The 17661-nt window shown below is 43.6% G+C and overlaps 1 protein-coding gene and 1 long non-coding RNA gene across 13 annotated transcripts in view; one reads left to right on the top strand and one right to left on the bottom strand.

The window, feature by feature from the left end:
• PTPRT (protein tyrosine phosphatase receptor type T) overlaps nt 1-17661 on the top strand; it is a 432610-nt gene that overhangs the window by 220591 nt on the left and 194358 nt on the right. The window lies entirely within an intron of this gene.
• LOC147650192 (uncharacterized) lies at nt 13869-15716 on the bottom strand. Its single transcript, XR_015276886.1, has 2 exons — nt 15486-15716; nt 13869-15299 (listed from the first exon to the last, which is right to left on the bottom strand). It is a non-coding gene; the product is annotated as an uncharacterized LOC147650192 (long non-coding RNA).

The following is a 17661-nucleotide window of genomic DNA, read 5'->3' as shown; positions in this document are numbered from 1 at the left end:
ATAACAGGATTAGAACAGTGTTTGAACACAGCTCCCAATAGTGCCTCGTATTCAGCACTGGTTCTCTGAGTGTGGGGCCTTTTTCACCATCCTCTATAGATAAACAGAGCTTTTAAAATCCTTGTTTCATGGCCTTTGTTCACAAGAGTGTGCTTTGGGAAGCTTGAGGCTTATTTTCTTCTCTGTGCTTATTGACTATTCCTCTGCCTTTTTTTTTTTTTTCCTTTCTTCAGTTTCCACAGAAAAGCAGAATATGGGAAAAGTTGTTTTTAGCTCTGGTGGATGGAAGAAAGGAAAAAGTTTGCATTTGAGGTCATCATCCTGCAGGGAATCTCATCTGAAAACTGATTGCTTCTGGTGGGGCAAACACACATGAAAAACAAGGCCAAAGAGTAATATTTAAATGAATATTAATAAAGGGACAGAGTAAATACTTTCTTTATGATCAATACTTACTCCTGATTAAAATACTGTCTGGAACAGCTGCCTTGAAGATTTGCTTCCCTTTAGCTCCATTAGAACATTGTCTGATCTTCATTAGCTGTAGAGATTAAAGAAAGGGAGCCCCAGGGGGACCTTCTCCCTCTCTAAAAGTCCCTGAAAAGAGATTGTAGCCGGGTGGGGATCAGGCTCTTCTCCCAGGGAACAAGTGGCAGAAGGAGAGGAAAGAGTCTCAGGTTGCATTAGGGGAGGTTTAAATTTGATATTAAGAAAAAATTCCTCACTGAAAGGGTTGTCAGGGCAGCCGTCCATCCCTGGGCTGTTCAAAAGCTGTGTGGATGTGAGCATGGTTTGGTGGTGAGCGTGGTGGTGTTGGCTCAATGGTTGGATTCTGATCTTAGAGGGCTTTTCCAGCCTTGATGATTTTATAATTCTCTGTCTTTTGGCTGAGAATTGGATGTTGTTGGATTTGTTGCTGGATGATGACAACAGGTTGTAAAATTATTTGTAAAATAAGGATAGTTTCATAATTTTGTGGCTTGGAAGAAGGAACTGTTCAGTCTGACAGGAGAATTGTTTGGTAAGGAATGGGAGGGGAGAAAAAGTCCTGAGAAACCTCATCATCTCCCCAGAAAACACATGGCAACGATTCCTCATGGAACAGGGCTGTGATCAGAGGAAGTTTGTCCTGCTCTGAAGAATTCCTGTGGCTCACACACAGCCTGTCCCTTCAGATAAGGTGCTGGAGACTGCCTTAATCAGCACAGGGTGATTTAGCTCCTGCAAAAACGAGCAGTTGTCAAGATCAATACTCAATTTTTGGTGTAGGCCTAGGGAAATAAAAGTTCGTCTTGAATGATGGGGCTGGATTCAATACTCCTTTTAAAAACAGTCTGGATTCAGTGGCTGATACAAATGCAAATGATCTGAACATTCTGAGTTTGATATGGTGCTGCCAAGTACTTGGGAAACTTTTTCCTCTGGTGGTTGTTACCAGGTGGCTTTGTTGTCATGAAATCTAGTGAAGTAGATCGGTAGTAAGCAGATCTTATCACATTTTGTTGTTTTAAGACAATAGTTCTAAATTTATAGAAATATTTCTGGTTTTTACTCATTACAGCTGCTAGAAAAAGAAGGTGTTTGCACACTGTTAGGAAATGCATGAGCTGAACAACCACAAGCACGTGCACTGAGTATGAGTTCAAAAAAAGCTTCTTTCTGGTTTAATTTTAAGGTGATATCTCCCATTAAATAGGAAACTTCCACATGCTAATGTTGAAAAATATGATTCAAGGTTGCTACACTGCTGCCTTCATTTTTGGTTTTTTTTTGTCAAGCTTATAATAAAATAAAAAAAAATTATAACTCAGATCTATGAGTCAAAGCACTGCACAAAAGGCACATCAAGCGATTTGAAAGAGTGTTCTGTACAACTGATTTTTTGGTATTATTGAAATCACTGAATCACAGACTAATTTAACTTGAAGCTACTCTAAGCCTTGTGCTGAAAGACGCATTCATTTCCCCTATTAATATTAAATTTTAGCTCTTGGCTCCAGTCTCCTGTAACTTCAAATGGAGAGGGTGGGGGAAACAGAGGCTTTTTTAGCAAGTGAAAAATATAGAATATAGAATATAGAATATAGAATATAGAATATAGAATATAGAATATAGAATATAGAATATAGAATATAGAATATAGAATATAGAATATCTCTGAGCTGGGAGGGACCCCCAGGATCCCCCAGCCCAGCCCAGCCTTGCCCAGACCCCCCAACAACCCCACCCTGGGCATCCCTGGCAGCGCTGTCCAAACGCTCCTGGAGCTCTGGCAGCCTTGGGAATGGCTCAGCCTCGGGTCTGACTTGGGTTCTGTGGATCCCCCAAAGCCTGGGAGACTGCTCCCCATTCCAGGGACATTCCCTACCTTGATGACTGAAGCTCTGATTTCATTCCACCTCAAATAGCCTTTGGCATGTCAGCCAGAGGGATTAGACTTACAGAAATACAATATTCCTTCATTTTGATCCTTGATCCCCAGTTTGTGCCTGGAAACAGCCTGGTAGCATTGCTGAAAGATAGAGGCTTCATCCTAACGGATTAAATCCCTTTGCATGCAAGATGATGATTTTTAAATAGATGAATATATCCCGATTTCTCCCTTATTCTTTCCCCCTCCTCACTTAATTTTTGTTGGAGTAAAAAGACAGCATCTACCCTTTGATTTGCAAGTGAAAAATGTAGGAAAACAAAGAAAAGGTGATGTATTTCTTGATGGCAAATGTATTTCTGGTTTCTCTTCAAGTTACAGCTGGTTTCACACAGAGGTGTCCCAGGCAAAAAGAGTCTCTGAGGAACCACCAGGACCAAGTTATGGCTGTGTTGGTTGCAGCAGTGTGATTGCCCTGGAAAGGCACTTCTCAAAGAACAGAGGATAGATTGGATCTGTGAATTATTTACTGGAAAAGAATTGAAAGAAGGAGCAGCTCTGTTGTCTGAGATGGAACAGTGACAACCTGTATGGGACAGAAAGAATCCGGGAGGAGATTCAGCGGTGAAAGGGGAGCAGAGTGCTCTGGTGTGTTTGGAGTAACTGAGGGAATCCAGGACTCCTGACAAGCCAGATTATTGGAGCTGACAGGATCCTTGGTTTGCTGTTAGGCTGATCCACCCAGAGTTCAGGCACTAAATTCCATGCCTGGGAAAGCAGCAACAAGCAGAGGCGAGGCTGCGATTTACTGCTGGAGCCCATCAGTGTGCCATAAATCTGATATTTGTTTCCAGCACTCACCAATCCCCAAACATTCCTGAGTCTCCCAAAGCGTGCCCCCTATTGCCTTTAACCATGGGACATATGGTGAGGAATTTTCTTTATCCTGATCCTTGCAGAAGATCAGCTTTTTGTCCTGAGGCCTGGGGATTGATTGCCCTTATCTTAGTCTGCATAAATACAGTTCTGAATATAAATCCAGCCACAATAGTTCTTGGTCTGGATTTTTTTTTTTTTTTTCCAAAGGGATTTTGCTCATGATGGATTTAAATTCTAGGGATTTACTTTTTTATCTGCAAAGGCAGTTTGTTATCCAGAAATGTTTTATTTTTATTTATTAGGAGGAAATCTTGTGACTAATTTCCACATCACGCTGTTTCTGCCTGGTGCTGTTGCTGTTTAATTGAATATTTTTTCCAGAATGAGGTTTGAATTTAGCATTGTTTTTGGAGTGGGCAGGCTGGTCAGGAAGATGACAACTTCCAGAAAGGCATAAGGCTCTTATGCCAAGAACTGTTCTCACTAATGGTGGGATTTCACAACTTCTCCCAAAAGAAGTGAACCTTCCCAGCTCTTGCTTTCACACCAGCTGAATTTAGGACACTGTTCTTTTTGATGCTTCTTGTCTCCCGAGTTCCGTCCAGGCTTCCTCCCAAACAGCTATTCTTAATCTGAAAAGGCAAAAACAGAAGAGGAGAGAGGAGAAAACAAAACAAAAAAGCCTAAAACAAACCCAACAAAATCCCATTCTATTTTGTTGGACTCAGAAGAATCCTCGAGCACGGCTTGACTTTGTGGGGTTATAGATGTGAGGCAGCTGAACATCTGCTGTGTGCACACTGCTCTTCTGAGGGAAAAGTGGGTTTGAATCAAATTTGGAGGGAATACAAACCAGCTGGATTTTTGCTGTAGTTTTTCAGGGATGTATTTCAGCAGCTTGAGGTGCTGGAGTGTCCAGGGAAGGGAACGGAGCTGGGGAAGGGTCTGGAGCCCCAGGAGGGGCTGAGGGAGCTGGAAAGGGGCTCAGCCTGGAGCAAAGGAGGCTCAGGGGGCCCTTCTGGCTCTGCACAATCCCTGCCAGGAGGGGACAGCCGGGGGGGTCGGGCTCTGCTGCCAGGGAACAGCCACAGGAGGAGAGGGAACGGCCTCAGGCTGGGCCAGGGGAGGCTCAGGGTGGACACCAGGAGGAATTTCTTCACAGGAAGGATTTAAACCTTTAAAGAGGTTTAACACTGGAAGAGGCTGACTGAGGAGTGCTGGAGTCCCCATCCCTGGAGGAACTCCTGGCTGTGGCACTCAATGCTCTGGGCTGGGTGGCACACGTTGGACTTGATGAACTTTGAGGTCTTTTCCAGCCTCAGTGATTCTGTGTGACTGTGCTGGGCACACGTGGAGGCTCTGTACGAGGTCACTGACAGGACAGGCCATGTGAATGACTCCAGATACTCAGGACTGGGACCTGGACACAAGTGATGCCCAGAGAAACCAAACCAATCCCAGCTTGCCTCAGCTGCTGTGTCACCCAGCCAGCCTGGGCTCACCAGGCCCATCCTGGGCTCACCAGGCACATCCTGGGCTCACCAGGCCCAGCCTGGGCTCACCAGACACATCCTGGGCTCACCAGGCCCAGCCTGGGCTCACCAGGCCCATCCTGGGCTCACCAGGCCCATCCTGGGCTCACCAGGCCCAGCCTGGGCTCACCAGGCACATCCTGGGCTCACCAGGCCCATCCTGGGCTCACCAGGCACATCCTGGGCCCACCAGGCACATCCTGGGCTCACCAGGCCCAGCCTGGGCTCACCAGGCACATCCTGGGCCCACCAGGCAGATCCTGGGTTCTTTGTGCACAACACAAAGGTGCTTGAGTTTTCCTGTGTGCTTTTGGATAATCGTGCCATTCCTCTTTTCAGCTCTCTTAACAAAACTGTACATGGAGGGAAGCAATATAAGCAGATATTTGATGTGTTAATAACTTCTTCCCTGCTTGCTGGTGCAGCTTCATTTCAGAATTCTCAGTTTAAAGGTTTCTCCATTGTGGGCCTAAAAATGTGGCTCCCTAGCTCGTGCAAACCTGGCACTGCTTTGCCCAAGTCAGCATTTTACACCCACTGAAAATCTGCCCCACTGTTTGCAAAAACAGGCCAAGCATTTTCCCTCAACTGTCACTCAGTCCCCTGCTAAAGGCAATTTTATTTAAATTGCATGGCGTCTTTTAGTCTTGAGTTAAGAGGCATCTTTCATGAAATCTCATCCTTTATTAGCATGTTATTACTGCCTCTGTTGGCTTTGCGAGCGTGCACGAGATGATCGCTTCCAGCTGTGGCTTTATCCGAGTGTGAAAAGCCCTGGCAGTGGGAGGAAGCCAGGGAAGGAGGATGCTGTGTATGTGTTCCTCATTGAACTGGGGCTCAGGAGGACCTGAGGGAGGTGGCTTTGCCTCCTCTGTGCCATCACTCATCTCAGGAATCAATGACAGACCCATCCTTGCAAAGCATCCATTCAGGATTTGCATAGTCATGATCCCATCTTTGTCCTGGGACAAGCGTTGCTTCCTGCTTGTGTTTCTCTTGTTGCTGCTCCAAAGGCAGCTGAAACATAAATGATTTTCATTTTCAAACCTGTTTTTAATACACACAAGTCTGCATTGAAAAGCACTCAAATAGTAAGAGATGCTGAGACTTTATATGCTGAAAGTGGCCAATTTTAAACGTTTCAAAGAATAAAATGCACATTAATTGGCTTTCATGGATGCTTTAACATAGAGTACAAAAGCCAGGCAGAGGCAAAGTGGAAGAGAGCACTACATTTTTACTGTGCTAAAGCTTTTAACCCTGAGGCATTTGCAAGACATTTAGGAACAGTTTTCTTCCTTACACGTTTAGCTGTTTTACATTTTGTCATAAATATTTTACCCTTTTATTTTTCCCCAGTGGACTCTGAAATGTTGAGATGAACATGACTTCTTGTTTAACACTTGGCAACTCATCCAGATGAGCAGGGGTTTTGCACAGCTGGGGAACAAAAAGGAAAAGGCAGGTTGGTCTCAAATTGTGTTGCAGAACCAGCAGATGGAGCATGAGAGTGCAAAACCCGGTTTGCAATGGTGTGTCTGTCTGTCTGCACGACCACGTTGCCTTTTCATATTGTTTGAGCTTGAAATGGACTTTTGAAAGTCATTTTTAGCCACTTATTCTGTCCATGAGCATTTCTGCCTCCTGTTAAAGGCAGTACCTGACAAACCCAGAGCAGAGCTCTCAATGTCCTTTGGGAGTTCTGGGATCCCTTCACAGTTCCCATTGCACAGGAGGAAAGCAAAGACCCCCCAGTCCCCCCAAACTGTGGATTTGGGATCCAGCTGATTGCCATGGCCATGGGACTGGGTTGGAGTTTCCACACTTAGGCACCCTTTTGATTATTTGTTACTCAACTGAGAGCAGTGAGGAAAAGGGAATGCTTTCAACTCCTTTTAACTTATTTTTGTTTTTTAGTTTCATAAACTAAAAGCTTAAAAGCTTTGGGCTTTTATTTATTTTATTTGTTTCTCTTTAGCTTTTTTTTTGCTTTTTTTTGCTTTTTTTTTTTTTTTTTAATGTAAAACAGTAGAATATTTTCTGACTTGAGAAATAATACTGAAGTACAAACCATAGCTGTGACTGCATCAAAGTACTCCAATATTGCTGGGGAGACTTCGAGGCCTGAGCATCCAAATCAGCCTGACAGTTGTTATTACAATGTATTTTGCTCAAAAGCCACAAATCCTCATTTCAGCTGCCAATAATCCTTCAAATTATTAAACAAAAAATCTTGGTGCAGAAACCATCAGAAGGGGGTTGAAAGCAAGATCACAACTCACAAGATAACAAAATCTGAAAGCCTGAACCTCATCATTTCCTCCCTGTGGCACTTTCTAGCATTCCTTAGAGAAGAAAAAAACCAGGAGGGAATTAAGTCTTATAAACAGATCCAAACCACCAGAAATTGATTTGTCCATTAATGAAGTTTGAAGAAAATCTTTGGTGAGCCTGGAAGATTAGATTATATATCAAGGAACTCTGCCACTTGGAAGATAAAGCCTTCAAGTGATAACTGTACTTAATAACATTTTTAATAAGAAGATAAACTGTTGGCATGAAGTTGGCTGTTTTAATGGGAGGGACTGAGGCAGAGGAGGGGGATGCTGGATTTAAGACAAGGAATGCTGTGTATGAACTTCTGTATTTGTATAAAAACAGCTCTTCACAGTCAGTTTTATCCCCTTCAGATGGATTATTTTTAACCAATTATAGGAATAAATCTTTGCACCTGCTGTTCTATAGATCCCTTTGGTATAGTGTTTATGTTTATATTCATAACACATTCCTCTGCATAAAGATCCACACAATTCTTTTTCCTGGACAGAAAGAATCCTATTTCATTAAAGAAACAGTGCCTGAAAGCAACTTTAGAGCTGTGATAGTTTTTTATTCCATATGGAATTAAAACTGTCTTATGGCAGCTCAGACATAGCAGTTGCTGCTCTAAGATTGCATAAATGTCTTTTGAGTTGTTGTCTGATAGGTGCCATAGATTAAAATCCATGTCTGCAGTGCTGAATTTCCATTCTATAATTTGCTCTGTGGTGATGGAAGGGGTTTCAGGTGATAAGAGTTAAGTTTCTTGTAAACACTGATTGCCATCACATCTCAGCATGTACAGGATCTGTTCCTTCAAAATCAGACAAGACACTCATACAAGTTTCAGGTATAAAACTTCCCTTTCCTTTGTGAAAACTCAGCTTTTCTGATTCTGGCTTTTGTCCTGCTCTTCTAAAGAAACCAGGAACCACAGAGTTAAAAGATGAACTTTGCAGTACCTGACATAAAATCTGCAGAGTGAAAACGAATTTTGTATCTGCTTTTGTTGTTCCCATTTCTGTTCTGAAGCTGTTTTCAATACTTGTTGCTTCCAATTAATGTTGTGTATGTGAACTCTGGATAGGCACCTTCTGCCAGCCTTCTCCTGTCTAGGAGAGGCAATTCAGAGCTTTCCCCTGATCCAGCTGGCACAGCAGAGCAAATATTTACTTATTTTCAAACAGAAGCAAATAGCTCAGCGTAAAAGAGTTGGAAGCAGGCTCTGTGCAAACAGGTGCTTCATATTCATATTGGTGTGTTATGCTGCAACCCATCAGGCATTTATAGAGAATTTTCCACTGGCACTGGTGGGATTGAGGCTCCCAGGTTGGTGTCAGCACTCCCGGGGTTTCAGACTTGGTTAATTAATTCGTATGAGCAATAGTTTGTCCCTATTTTATAATGTTTTATAAATATAAAAATATAAATAAATATTAAATATAATATTTTATAAATATATATTTGTCCCAGTGTAAAAGATGATCTTGTTTGTAGTAAGAAATGTCCAAACCTGGCTGTGGTGGCCTGTTCTAGAAGTAACATTACCTTGTTAAAGTCCTCTTTATGCTATAGGAATGTGTTGAATCATTATTTGCTTGTTATTCTGGCCTTTTGTGTGTCCCAGGGGTGGCCCTTGGCAGTGAAAAGCTGAGAAGTTTTAAAAACAAGAGAGGGGAGGGCAGAGCATTGTCTGTGCTTCAGGTGTGTTCAGCAAAGGTAACATCATTAAAGGTACGATGTCAGAAAAGAAATTAAAAAAAAAAAAAACAACAAAAAAACTTTGGGAATTTTTATTCTATAGCAAAACCTCTCAGATTCTTTTCAAGCAGCACTGTTTGTTGGGGTGTGTGTTTTGTGTTCCAAATTGCTTTGGTGCTGTTGGGTTTCTTTGTTCAGGGAAAGAGGTCTTTTGTGTTTTTTTGTTTTGTTTTTTTTTTTTTTTTCTAGTTAGAGCAATTTGGGCTAAAATATTTGCACTGCATCACCTTAATTTTGAGCAATGAAGAAACGTGTTCATGTGTTAGTTCTTAAACTAAATATTCCAGCAGCAATCATGTCCTGTGACTACCTCCTCTTATTTGAAACTCTGAAATATCCACTTTTTGCCTTATTTATCACAGGCTGGTTTGGGTTGGAAGGGACCTTAAAGCTCATCTTGTTCCACCTCCTGCCATGGCAGGGACACTTTCCACTGTCCCAGCTTGCTCCAATCCCCATCCAGCCTGGCCTGGAACACTTCCAGGGATGGAACATCCACCAAAAAGACCCAAAAATTCCAATGTGAATTTGTGTCTGAGGGCTTTGTCCACACACTTCAGGAACTCAGGTGGGCTTTTATTTATTCAGCTTGTCAGGGTCACATCTGCCATGAAGAATCTGGAGTGTGCCTGGCACAAAATCCCTATTTTTAATCTTTACAGGGGGCACAATGTTGTTTTTCATGGCAGCTGTCTGGAGACTCATCCTCTACAACTGTCTGCCAGCATTTGTTCCACTTAGAAGCTGGTGGAGTTAAAGGGAAACAGGAGGAGCTGTAGAAACTCAGAATGTACCTGGATATTAATTTTTCAATGAGAAGATACTTATTAAAATCTATATATGTTCTGTGCAATGTACTTTTTGTCCACCAAAAATAACTGAAGGCTCTCTGACCTGCCTGTGACACAGCCATGTTGGGTATTGCTTTTGTGCAAAAATGGAATTTTCTGCTCAGAAGTTCTTTCCTGTGAAGCCATCACTTAATGGGTTTGGTGGGAAAGGGATGAATCTTAATTTTAATTTCACCAGAGTACTCAGGCTTCTGCAATTTTTGGAAGAACATGTAGAGAGGTTTGGTTTTTTCCAGCACACTTCCCTCATTCATGAAAGGTCTGAAAAGGGACCTCACAAATAATTCACAAATAATTCAGGGTTTCTTTGGTTTCTTTTGGGTGTCCCCACCCATGGCAGGGGGTTGGGGTGAGATGAATGTGGAGGTCCCTTCCAGCCTAAGCCATGCTGGGCTCAGCTCTGTAACCTCTGGTTCCTGTAAAACAGCTTTTCCTCCCTCAGGGATGTATTTCCCTCACTGCAGCACACACCTGTTAACCATCCCCCTTGGCACAATCCTTTTTATCCCTTCAAGCCTTTCCAACTGGACTGTTCAGATCATTTCAGCTGTCAGCAAATCTTTACAGTTCCTGTCTTTAACCCAGACAGATGTGTTTGTGTGACCCCACCAGAGGTAAATAACTCTAAGAAGAGGTTATCCTCCAGAGGTTAGGTGACAAAAGCAGGATGGGATGAAATTGCTGCCTGAGTTACAGACTTGGAAACATCATGCAGAAATCCCTTGTATTCAGCACGGGAGGACAAACCCTTCCACCCTGCAGAGATTTGAGCAGGAGTCACAGAATGGCACTGCCTCTGATCTTGTACTCCAATGTGTTGACAGACAGAAATGCTTTTAAACTCAAATGCCTTTCAGACTTTATGAAACAAATCCCACCTCGAGTTGTGCCCAGGGTTAAGGACCAGGGTACTAATGTTATATCACCTTCAGCATTTCCTTCAAATTTGTCTTCCATAAAGGAGCTGGCCTGCAGGAGCAAACTGTACCTGCAGCACTCCTGAGAGCACGAGGACAGCCACTGATGCTCTGGGCCCCTCACACCACTGCAGGCTCCTTCTTGTGCATTCAGAGCACAGACACAGCAGTGACATGGTCACATTCTGGGCAGCAAAGCTGAGTGATTCCCAGGCTGCACTGACAGGTCTATCCATAAAAATCCTTCCTGCTTGGCTTTTGTGATATTTATGAGAGTTACAGTGCTGTTGGTCTAAAGAACTGAAAAACCCTGACTCAGAAGCCAACCCTCTCTTTCCCCACTCTCATGGGGGAATTCGTGGACTCTCATGAAATGTGGCCAGGATTTTTTGTGTGTGTTTTTAAACCTTCCTCTTGCTTTTCCTTTCATGAGTGACAGGCACAAATCACTCATTCATTCTCCATACAAAACTGCAGGCAGTGACCCCCTGCTTCCAGGCTGCTGTCTGTGTTCTCCTGTCTGCTGTTGCTCCTCCTCAGGATGGAAACCCTTTCCAGGGTGGCAAAGCTGGCAGCTTTCCCTGTGATACCCTGGCACAGGAAAATGGGAATTTATTTTAGCTGTGTCCTGGCTCCATGTCTATTCAGGCACCAGGGAGATGAAGGTGGGAGCAGGTTGCTAAAAAGACTCTCTGGGATCTGTTCCTTGTTCTCCCTCATGGCCAGCTCCAAGAGAGTTAACAGAGTGTGGAATGTGGAGCCAGAGCTTTGAGGCTGGCTGAGAACCTGGCTGGAAGTGCTTTCTCCAGCCTGAAAAAGCTGCTGAGGAAGAAGCTGCCCTCACTTTGCTGTGCTGCAGGTGGAGGTGAGGAAGCTCTGTTGCCTCTTCCAGAGGTGCCCAGGGAGCAGCAGGAGCGCCTCTGGTGCCGCAGGAAACATGCAGCACTGGGGCTCCTCCTGATCACACTTAGCTCAAACAATCCCTCTGAGCTTTCTGGGCTTCTTTCAGAGGTACCCACCAAATTATACAGCTCGCTGTAATTTTAGCTTTGCTTACACTAAAACACCACTCTGGACTATCTAGGGAGCCCTGCTCTGTGTTGTCTGCTGGAAGAGAAGCGTGGGAGCCTCAGGATCTGTGCCAGTCTGTGTGATGTGCAGAGCTTTACATGTCCTACACTGCTGAGCATGCACCACACTGGAGACATCCACCAGGGGAGGTCTGACAGGACTTTCAGCAAGCACTGCTCCTTGGCAGCCTGGGGTTTTTTGGTGTATGATGGTTTTTGGGGTTTTTAATGTGCACAGTTCAATTTAGAGGGGAGCAGCAGTGGATGTTGGGAGTGCTGTCAAGATCAGTGTGGATATAGCAGTGCTGTGTTGAGTTACATTATCATCTCTCACTTCTGTTTCTTTTATTTTCTTTAAGTTTTATTATCTCTCATCTGGTAAAAGCAGTATTTCTCATTATTCATAGTTCTCATATTATTTCTCATGCTGGAAAAAACAGTATTTGAATTTCAGAGCTGAGCTGGTGCTCTGTCCTGTGGGAATAAGAGTTCAGATTCTTCCTCAAAGCACAGATCTCTGTTTCCTTCAAGTGCTGTCCCAGCTTTCAGCTGTCAAGTCTCTGTTTGCTTTGGGCTGGTGTATGGAGTGGGTACTGAGTCCTGCTGCCTCCAGATTCTAGGAATTGTCCTAGGAGGATGAGGCACTGTGGAATAAATAGGGATTAAATAATGATGGAATAAATAGGATTTTTTCCATCCTATAAATTGTGTTGTCTGGGTAAGACTTCTGGGTTTTAATTAATGTTTTTAGAAACTTGCATGGGGAGTTAAACAAGCTGTTTTCAAACAATAACTCAGCCATTATATCATTCCTTAGGCACAATTTCTCGACTGGGGGAAGATTGCCTGAAGATGTGTATTTGAAAAGGTGTTTGTAGGGAGGGGGAAGTAACCTCTGAGTAAAATGTGTGGCAGTTATATAATTAAGTCAGGTCACTTGCTTAGGAGCACCTTTGGGGAGGATTCCATTATTTTATCCCATCTAATGTATTAATATATATGTATTTTATAATGTCTTTGGGAAAGGCCCTGTGCAGAAGCACTTGGGGATTCTCATGGCTGGAAAGCTGGGTATTTTATGTGGACAGAGTGACAGGACAGGGGGGAATGGTTTTAAACTGAAAGAGGGCAGGTTTAGATTAGATGCTGGGAAGAAATTCTTCCCTGGAAGTGTCCAAGGCCAGGTTGGACAAGGTCTGGAGCAAGCTGGGACAGTGGAAGGTGTCCCTGGCCAGGGCAGGGGTTTGGAATGAGATGGGCTTTGAGGTGCCTTCCAACCCAAACCATTCTGTGATTCTTAACACACAAAGAGGCACAAAACGTTTGAAGATCATTGTTTTGTCATTGCATTAAAATCTGGAGGAGAGGATCCAACCCCCAGCTATGGCAGTTCAGTTCAGCTGCATTTCTAACCCCTGCTTCCTCAGAGAATCACTGTCAAATCCACACAGACACTGTGTAAATATTTATTTATTTACACACTGAAATTGCCATCTAAATCTGAAGTGTGAAGATGGTTACTGTGCTCAGTGTGGCTGAGGCTGAAGTAGCAGATGAAAGAGGAGGAGTCACCTAATTATTGCCTAATTCCAAGCACTGGTGTTCAAGTGTGAAGTGCTACTGCTGTAATTAAAGTGTAGAAGAAGCAGTGCAACTTTCCTATTGTCAAAATGTTCAGCTTGACATACAACATGGAAAATTGAGGAACTTCTTTAAGCTTTCAATGCTAATCAGTGCTGAGGAGCTATTTTCTTCCTAATACCATCTGTAAGTCTCCATCAATGCTGTGCAAGTGTTGATTGTGTGTTACAATACTTCATTTTAATTAGACTCCATAGGAGATAGTTAAAGGGCTGATGGGGGAAGATATTGTAGCAGTAAATATTATGGCACATTTGCAAATGGAGAGGGGAAGAAGAGCATGTTGGCTTCAGTGTTGGCATAAGCAGTGCTCTGCACTCTGGGACACACTTGTCACTGCTGGGGACTGCAGGCACTCGGTGATATACTGCATTTCAGTTCAGCAAATCTCCCCTAGGGGACTGGTTTGTCACTGAAACACGTGTGAGGAGATGCAGCAGCTGTGGCTGAGCTCATCAGCTACTGCTGGGTCACCTGGAAGGTAAACAGTGACCATGGGAGGTGAGAGGTTGCCCTGGCAGGTAACAGTGGCCATGGTAGGGGAGGGGTGGCCATGGCAGGTGAACAGTGGCCATGGGAGGTCAACAGTGACCATGGAAGGTCAATAGTGGCCATGGGAGGTCAACAGTGGCCATGGCAGGGGAGGGGTGGCCACAGCAGGTGAGGGGTGGCCATGGCAGGTGAACAGTGACCATGGGATGTCAACAGTGACCATGGGAGGTCAACAGTGGCCTTGGCAGGTGGTCGAGGGCCATGTGGCCGCAGAGCAGAGCAGACCCAGCTGGATGCTGAGCCAGGACCAGGGCACTGGGTGGGGTCAGGGCTCAGTCTCAAGGTGCTGTGTCTGAGGAGGTTCCTTCCAGAAGGGCTTGGTGCCATGAGGAGCAGCTGGACAGGGGACAGCCGAGTGTCTCTGCAAAAGCAAAGATGCGCTCAAGTGACTGTCCCAATCCTCCAGTCCCAGAATCAGGCAGTGATGCTTTTATTGCCATTTTGCTTCTATTTATTGATCAGGCTTTTCTGGCCCAGAGGCTGCTCAGAGGACCTTTAGTCCTTTGCATTGTGTTTCATTGAACTCTGAGTTTTTTTTCTGGCTCTTTGGCTGTAACTCACTGCAGGGTCAGCAGGTTATGGCATTTATTCACACTAAATACTGAACAGACACTAAAACCTAATTAGAAAACAGAGCAGCTTCCTCCCTATCCTCACACAGGATAGGGAAAGTTGTTTCAGGGAAATAAGTAACCTGGCCTAGCTTCTAAAAATAGAGACATAAATAAAACCTGTGGCAAACGTGGATTTCAGTGTGACTCCTGGGCCAAGCAGTAACTATCACATTTCTAATGCAGTGCAGGTTCTCACATGGATTCTCAGTTACTGGTTCTGCCATCCCAAGATGAGACAAAATGAGGTTTCTCTGTGTAGTAGGTGGCAGTTTGAAGCATTAACTGCTGTGGAAGAAGATTTGGAAGGCAATTTTCCATCTCAATTTTCTCTTCAGTCATTAAAATTCATCTGCAGTTCTTGAAGTATCCAAATTTCTGTTCTGCTTAGGTATCTGGGTTGGAGATCTTATTGCACTGAATATCCCTTAAATTTATGGCAAACTGTTTGACACCATTTTACAAGCCATCCCTGATTCTCCAGATTTATCTTTAGAAGATTAATTTTTCCCTCCCCACAAAATTGATGCTAATCTTGCTATGAACTGAGTTTAAAACTACTTAAACCTGAAGTTACTTCTTTGCTCTTTACTTGTGAGAGTTTAGTTCTGCTCAGCTCCTTGCTTGTCACTTGCCTACAGGCTGTTCTTCTTCTATGGTTCTTTAATAAGTTTTTCTGTGGCACTGATCACTCTGGCATCACTCAGGTGAGTGCTGTGAGGAGCTGAGTGTGCTATTTACTCCTCCATCCATTCAAAGCATCTACTTGGGAAGTGAGGGGACTCAAAGTTTGTCCTAGAGGTGCAGAAAAGAATAAAAATAACTTAATAACTGCCACCTTATTTGAATTTAAAATAGCTCTCTATTTAATTCATAAAAAGAGAGTTGTCAGGCTTTGGGTGACAGAGGGTGATGAATTTGCGTGGGAGTGTGGACTTCCTGCACTTCCTTTCTTTAGGAAGCTTGTGGAAGGGGAATAACCTTTTGTCATGCTCATGTCACATTTTATTTTGGCTTAAGTCTGATGAGAGAAGAGAGAAATCTGGCTGTCAAGAACAGCCTGTTTTCTCCGTGTGTCTTTTTTGTTCCTCTGATCCTCAGCTTCTGCTGCTCCTTGGAGCACAGGAGAGGCAAAGCTCCAGCAAATCCAAGCAGAAGCATCCTTAGGGCTTTTCCTCTGGCCCCTGCTGCCACCCATGACCTCTGCCTGCTGCAGTGTTTTACTCTGGTCTCTCCTTAATGCTGGCTGCACACCACACCTGGTTCTGCTAATTATGTTGAACTCCCCAGGCAGGTTAATTGTGAGCACTCGGTCTGTGTTAATTCACCGGGGGTGTGGGAGCTGTGCGTGGCTCCTTTGTCTAAGCAATAACCCTCATGAATGATAATTTCAAAGATTTAAGGTTAATCACAACACTCTTGCCAAGGTGCTCTGATAGAATTAGTGGGGAGGGAAACATGGATACAGAGAGGATTTATTTATATCCCAGCCATGGCACTTTGCTCTCCTGGAAGGCACACGAGGGTGTGAGGACATCAGTGTTTTTCTCTGACATCCTTTTGTGTTTAAAGGCACACACACCAAATAAAAAGGTTAAATGGATGGTGAGAACCTCTTCCTTTTTCCTCTATTTTTTTTCTTTGATTGTGCCCATAATTGTGTGTTACTCATTAAGTAGCCAAAGGACTTTTGAAAAGTCCTTTCATTTGAGAAAGATGCCAGGCAGAGCTGCTTGTGAAATAATTACAGAAAATGAGTGTTGATGCATGTTTTGACTCTGCTGTAGAAGTAATTCTGTCTTCTCTAGCTGAAGTAATTACATTTGTTTCTAAATAGAAGAAGAGAAATGGCAATTGTAAAAAAAAAAGCATAGATCTCACTTCTACATTTATGTAGTGGCAGATAGATGGGTAGCAAAAAATTAATTATGATATTAGTGTAGTCATTATTGTGTGTTATTTATTGAAGTGAGGTACCATTATTAAACACATCAAGTCATGGAAGATTTGTGGGACTTACAGACTTCTTTGCTTGATGGTTACTTTCTTTAGCACTAAGGAGTATAAACACTTTTACAGTGTATTAAGGTAATAATTAATTGAGGATAGATATCTGCAATGACTCCCTAACTATTAATTACTTTTTATTTTCTTCAGAGAGAAAAGGTTTTCAGTTATTATAATCCAGAGCGCTCACATCAGGGAGGGTTGAGTGCTTGTATTTCTGTGTATGGGAAGTTTCTCCTCAGTTCAGGGGGAGGGAAACTGTGCAGCAGCTGGGATGCTGCCTTTGCTGGTTTTGGGGTGGGATGGATCTGCTGTGTTTTTTGGGGATCAGGGAACAGTCATGAGACAACACTGCTGTCATCCCAGGCAGCATGGACCTGAAAATCCTGCCAGACAATTCCCTTTTCACCCTCTATATTCTATTTTCAGGAAATCAACTTTTGTGTTATGCTGAAAAGGTCACCTTACATGAAAAGTAAACTTCACTGAAAATTTGGATTAAACTTTTTGTAGTAAACCTTGGATACATTCTGGCCCAGGGTACCAAAGTCTTATTGGCTCCTATGTGAAAGCAGAATTAGGCACCTGGAATACACACTGCATGCTTACATGAGTTGTTTGGTGAAAGACTATTAATTACTGAGTGCATTGTTAAAGATAGAAATTAAAGTGAAAGGATTGAAGTGGAAGGATGCTTTGAGTTCTTGATGAGCTGCCTGATTCTCTGTTTAGTATCAGTTAATCTACATATTTCCTGGAGAGGCTTCTTATCTCTCTGTCTTCCTAATGTTTTCACTCATCTGGCAAGAATAATTTGCATTTCCAGGACATGATATTGAACGGATGTACCTTGATTTCAAACGGAAAGAGCAGAAATTTAGGGTAGATATAGGAAAGAAATTTTTCCCTGTGAGGGTGGGCAGACTCAGCACAGGGTGCCCAGAGCAGCTGTGGCTGCCCCTGGATCCCCCTGGAAGTGTCCAAGGCCAGGCTGGACAGGTCTTGGAGCAGCCTGGGACAGTGGAAGGTGTCCCTGCCATGGCAGGGGGTGGCACTGGATGGGATTTAAGGTCCCTTCCCACCCACACTGTTCCATGATTCCACCTGAGTGTGGTGCCATCAACTCAAGGTTGGTCATGGGTTTGACCTG

Source organism: Cyanistes caeruleus, chromosome 16, assembly GCF_971803275.1.
Source record: "Cyanistes caeruleus chromosome 16, bCyaCae1.hap1.1, whole genome shotgun sequence".
NCBI classification, from domain to species: domain Eukaryota; kingdom Metazoa; phylum Chordata; class Aves; order Passeriformes; family Paridae; genus Cyanistes; species Cyanistes caeruleus.
This window is presented reverse-complemented; position numbering and strand designations above follow the sequence as displayed.